The 6300-nt window shown below is 37.2% G+C and overlaps 1 long non-coding RNA gene across 1 annotated transcript; it reads right to left on the bottom strand.

Annotated features, from left to right (window-relative positions):
- Nucleotides 1–1566: 1566 nt before the first annotated feature.
- On the bottom strand, nucleotides 1567–3688 carry LOC144986797 (uncharacterized). Its single transcript, XR_013650636.1, has 4 exons — nucleotides 3555–3688; nucleotides 2642–2831; nucleotides 2433–2562; nucleotides 1567–2257 (listed from the first exon to the last, which is right to left on the bottom strand). It is a non-coding gene; the product is annotated as an uncharacterized LOC144986797 (long non-coding RNA).
- Nucleotides 3689–6300: the final 2612 nt, after the last annotated feature.

Genomic DNA, 6300 nt, shown 5'->3' with positions numbered 1-6300 from the left:
TTATTATTGGTTGAACTGCCATCTTAAAATCAGATTATTGGTCAAATCTAAGCTTGATAGTGCTTATGTTTTTGGGCTGTTAATTATGAGGTGCCGTGTAGGACATTATTCAGAATTAGCATTCACATACACATGTGAAATCTCTCACACACACTAGTGAAATGCTTGTATACATACAACTGAAAATGTATTCATTCACATACACATGTGAAATCTCTCACATACACATGTGAAATCTCTCACATACACATGTGAAATGCTCTCACACACACTACTGAAAATGCTCTCACATACACATGTGAAATGCTCTCACACACACTACTGAAAATGCTCTCACATACACTAATGAAAATGCTCTCACACACACTACTGAAAATGCTCTCACATACACATGTGAAAATGCTCTCACACACACTACTGAAAATGCTCTCACACACACTACTGAAAATGCTCTCACACACACTACTGAAAATGCTCTCACATACACATGTGAAATCCTCTCACACACACTACTGAAAATGCTCTCACACACACTACTGAAAATGCTCTCACACACACTACTGAAAATGCTCTCACATACACGTGAAAATGCTCTCACATACACATGTGAAAATGCTCTCACACACACTATCCAAAATCCTCTCACATACACATGTGAAAATTTCAATAAAAACGGAAGGCATTTCAGTAGAAACAACATTTTTTTTTTACTTTATTGTTAGAAACGAAGTTGCTCGACTGAAGGCATTTCAGTGGAAATGAACCTGTGTCCGAATTCCTGCCCTGATCCCTAACTACTAAAACCCTATAGTGCAGAACTATATATAGTTCTCTGAATTTAAAAGCAATTCAGACACCCGTGCTCAGTACTTTTTTCTTTTGGGTGTTGTTCATAACGCGCTTGACACGGAAACAAAGTGGCGCATTACCGCCACCACCTGGTCTGGAGGCGAACTACTCCTATTTAACGCGGAGAATGACACTTATTTGTCAGAGTAAAAACATAATAAATATGAACATTTTACAGAGACTATTTATGAATCTGCTGTGTTCTGATCATGGAAAACGTGACTGATTTATAAATAATTAAATTACAAACACTTTGGTGTTGATTTAATGTATTTGTTCATAAATAAACCCCCAAGTTATTTTTTCATGCCAATATTTATTTTGTTTTTGTGCCACTGAACGATTAACGGGCTCTTGCAAGGAGGCATTTTTTTCTGTAGTTTTCTTACACCTTACTGAAAATGGCTTTGAAAATGAATCTGTCCGTGTTCCTGGCAATAATTCAACCGTTTTTCGTGAGATCAAACTGAAAACGAGCAGATATGCAGCATCACAGGACGGCAAGGAGAAGCAGACATCTCAGAAGATTTCCTCTGGATGCCCTGACCAGACAGAATAACTTGTGAGTTAAACTTAAAGCTTTTTTTTTAGTTAAACCTAAACTTTAACTTAAACTTTGTTACTAATCATGCTCAAGGTTACACAGTCTGCTGAGTAAGAGTTTAACATTCTTTTTCAAGTGACTTGTGTAGTCCAATTACATGAAACACTTGTGAGTTCAAAGTTTAGAATTTTTTATTCAGAGTCAAACCATATCACTTGTTTTAAACAAAAACAAAACAAAAACTTTCATTTTTAAAAGTTTAAATGAAAATCCAAAAACCCAGCCAAATAAAAACCACGAGATTTTCCAGAATTAATAAATACTTCATAATCTAAAATGTAAGACATCAAAATAAATAGAAACATTAAAAAAATGTGATTTAATTTCCTCAATGAAATAATTAATGTTGCATTTTCCAGGGTCTTCCACGTCTCTACTGCTTTACCAACACAAAGGTGTCTGTCCTGGCCCTTTACGCTGACGGTCAGTCCGACACAAGACTGGATTTTCGGTTGACCCGCAGGACCATCGAGCATCTGGGTCGATGGTCCTGAAGCATCAGCTTTGGGTTCCTCACACTCTGGGGGGTCACAGGAGACTGACGTCCTGGTGTTTCTTTTCTGGCTGGCGTGTGGCACATCTTACAGTGTGGTAGCCAGAGTCTTTGACATGACACGGTCCACCGTGAGCGATGTTGTCCACAGGACGGCAGACCGCATCCTCCAGCTGATGAGCAGGGTCACCCAGCTTCCCAGTGGGAATGAACTACCATAAGTCGCCTCTGGATTTTAGCAGCTCGCTTGGTCTTTCTCCTTCCAAAGGGTCACAAGGAGCATTGATGGCTGCCACATAAGAATAAAGGCCCTAAAAGATAATGCAGCTTGTTATTTTAACAGGAAGCTTTTTTATTCCATTAAAATGCATGCTGTATGTGACTCTAATGCCAAATTTATAGATATTTTTGTTGAGAATCCAGGATCAATCCATGATTCACAGGTTCTACGTAAAAGCCCAATTTATGTAAATCAAACAAACCCACCTGAAGGATCCTTTTGGGTGATGGTGGGTATCCCTGCATTGCACATCCCATCATGCTGCTGACACCCTACAGGGAACCCATGAGGAATGCCATTGAGGCAGTTACAACCAGAACCACTCCAGAACACGCTCTGTTGTGAAGAGAGCATTTGGCATGATAAAGATGAGGAGGAGAGCAATATTTCTGGGGGCACTGGAAGTAAAACCAACCTTTGCAATGAAAATCATTGCCTGCAGTTCAATTCTGCACATTCTGTGCATCAGCAAAGGCGACTGCTTAGCCACAGATGTTGAGCCACAGCAGGACAACACCAGGAACATGCAGGACGAGCAGAGTCACGTCTGTCTGCAAGGACAAATCTTTGCTTTCCTTTCAGCTCCAACTGTGACACACATGACTCTAGAAGACCAGGATTATTGTTAACATGTATAAAAATAAATATTAACATATAAAACGAAATTCTAAATATGTACATCTGATATTTATATGAAAATCCTTTTAAGATTGTTAAAAATAGCTCAGATTTAAATAATACATGTAAATTATTCATTTTTGTTCATACATTTATTAAACAAATTGGAAAAACAATGGCTGCATTACATTTTAGAACAATAATTTCAACTCAAGTAAACTTAACAGACTCTCCTGTCGCTGTTCCTCCCTTCTAGCCCTTTCCTCCTCTCTCTTCTGGGTCTTTAACATAAACCTTTAACCCAGTACGACAACGATTAACCGTTTATTAAAATGAAGTCAAATCTGATCATATGTCTCTACCCATCTGGCACGAGCTAGCTTGAAAACAAACAGGCTATCTTTCTCCATCCGCAAATGGATCGGATTTTCCTCATCCTCGTCTGTCCCTACATATATGAACACATTTAAAACATGTGTTAATAACTTGTGACTACGGTTAGAAGTCACTGCTTTTTGATGTAATATCTAGCGTTTGTTTTTAGCCTTCGGCGCTAATTCGCGTTAGCGTTAGCTTTAGCATTACTGAAATTGATGAGCTTCAAAACAATCTAGGTTGTTGATTGAGGAATATAACATATTAAACACATCATCTTAAGTATTTACAAATATATTTTACAACAGATACTGGATGTTTTTTAATATACTTACACGTTTCGGTGGTTTTCCTTGCGCAACCGGCTGCCATTTTCGAATGATTCAGACGAATGATTATCTCGCGATAATCAGCCAACTTCCGTTTCTACTGAAATGCCTTCCGTTTCTGTCGAAAATTTCAGTAGTGTGTGTGAGAGCATTTTCACATGTGTATGTGAGAGGATTTTCACATGTGTATGTGAGAGGATTTTCACATGTGTATGTGAGAGGATTTTCACATGTGTATGTGAGAGGATTTTCACATGTGTATGTGAGAGGATTTTCACATGTGTATGTGAGAGGATTTTCACATGTGTATGTGAGAGGATTTCAGTAGTGTGTGTGAGAGGATTTCAGTAGTGTGTGTGAGAGGATTTCAGTAGTGTGTGTGAGAGGATTTCAGTAGTGTGTGTGAGAGGATTTCAGTAGTGTGAGTGAGAGGATTTCAGTAGTGTGTGTGAGAGGATTTCAGTAGCGTGTGTGAGAGGATTTCAGTAGTGTGTGTGAGAGCATTTCACATGTGTATGTGAGAGCATTTTCAGTAGTGTGTGTGAGAGCATTTCACATGTGTATGTGAGAGATTTCACATGTGTATGTGAGAGATTTCACATGTGTATGTGAATGAATACATTTTCAGTTGTATGTATACAAGCATTTCACTAGTGTGTGTGAGAGATTTCACATGTGTATGTGAATGCTAATTCTGAATAATGTCCTACACGGCACCTCATAGTTAATCCTTGGCATCTTTGGCTTCACATTAAAAAAAAACAAACACATAACTTTATTGTGATGGTAAAAAGCAAAAAATTAAAAAGTCTACGTGTCAAAAACAAGCTTTTATCAGGTGGACATTTTTGCTGTAAGGTTTTAGTGTTTACCACATTATTTACAACATTACTTAAAAAAAAGAATTCTAAGATGTAAAAGCAGCATATTGCTATGCATGCCATCCGCCTGAACGGGTGAAGCATTGCTGGAAGTTTTGGTTTAACAAATTACCATATGTTCTGGACTGAGTTGATCCGGAGTATGGGTTTCAACAGCAAAACAAAGCAGAATAAAGAAGAAAAAAAATATACAGGTCACATAAATTGCATTTTAGGGAGAAAGTTATTTAACAAATATGTGAACATGAACTCACATTTCATCTTGAAAAGCAAATCATAAAAATAGAATAGATAATAATAGACTGAACATTTACACACTTCACTACCATAACACATCAATGCTTATTTAGCTTCATGAAACATATGAGAAATCTAGTGTATTAGCGCAACAGATAACAGTAGCATCAAGAACATGCTAACGAGTCAACTAAACTCTTCTGACCATGCATGTTTTATTTGTTCAAAATGGTTCCAACTGGATCAATGCTGTACCTCAGCTTTGCCAAACGGGTATGACGGAATTTGATCTGTGCAAGATTCACTTAGAGAAGCACGTAGTTCTTGAAGATAACTTACAATTGAATTATTCTTAGATTTTGTTGTATCACAAAACCACAAAAAATGTTGTTCTACGAACTGTCCAGATTACAATATTTAGGCATTTAGGCCCCAAAAATAAGAATCTTAAAAGAAAACTTTTTATAACCCCCATATGTGGCTTACAATCTGCATCAGCCAATCATCATACCTAAATACATATCTAAATACCTTTTTACCTTTTAACCCTTGTGCTATCCTAGGCACTTTGACATTGGGAGTTGGGTCATCTAGACCCCACAAGACAGTGCGCTGAACCTTTTTTCTTCAATGATTTGTGATCTATGTAGCCGATACGACACAAAAAAAGACACAGAGCTAAAGTGACAGGATTTTTCCATTATTTCTATATTTCTATTATAATTTCATTTTTTATGTATTACAGTTACAATTATAGATGTAACCATTCCACAGAAAATGCCTCTCTTCTTTGTTTCCAAATCCTTTGCACAGCTGAAGCTGCAGGGCGATCCTGCCTTAATCCTGCTCAATCTTTCTGCAGCTTCAACATCCTTCATAATGAAATCTAGCTTCCAAAACCTTGTTAACTTTGGGATCAGGCCGTTTCAACTACATTAAATGTATCTTGTATTGTTTTATTGGAAATATTCAGCTCTCACTGGTGTTCCACAGGGTTCTAATCCTATATCCCTTTTTTCTTGAAGCACATATTTCATCTTTAAATGATGAAGTATTTGTAAACCTCTTTTCTCTTCATGACAAACATGGTCAACTCTGCAGTAACTTCTGACCTGAGCACAGGTTTTCAATGCTTCGCTGAGTTTTGCCAACAAACTAACTATTTCCTACATCCCTTGGCAGGAGGTCAAAAGCTAACCTCTTCAGCTTTGAGGTACTGCAATAATTGAATAAGGTATACATGCCTCGCTCTCAAAAAAAAAAAAAAATATCACAAAAAGTGCTTGAGACTTCTCCATAGTTTCTTATGGACAACTTTAAAAAAAAAGGAAAAAATAATCTTCCTTGTATTTTTTGCAGCTGAGACATTTTTTCTTTCAAAATCTGTTGCCTGTCTCACTTTTTGCTTGTCCTTATTCCAATCCCACATCAGTTTAAAAAGGAGCATCTGCTAAAGTTTTAGGCCACAGATTGGTTTAAAATCACGGACGGGTTTTTACAAGACTGATTTTTATTTTAGCTTCCAGTTTCCCTTAACGTTTGAGGCAAATTTTATTTCTTCATCCTCTGTAAAATATCTGCAGCATGGTTAAAACTTTATTTTTGCACTAGATTTTATGTAGGAACCATAAAAA

The sequence above is a fragment of the Oryzias latipes genome, chromosome 17, assembly GCF_053564925.1.
Source record: "Oryzias latipes strain Hd-rR chromosome 17, Olatipes_Hd-rR_3.1".
In the NCBI taxonomy this organism is placed as follows: domain Eukaryota; kingdom Metazoa; phylum Chordata; class Actinopteri; order Beloniformes; family Adrianichthyidae; genus Oryzias; species Oryzias latipes.
Note: the sequence above shows the minus strand (reverse complement) of the source record. Positions and strands in the feature narration are given on the sequence as shown.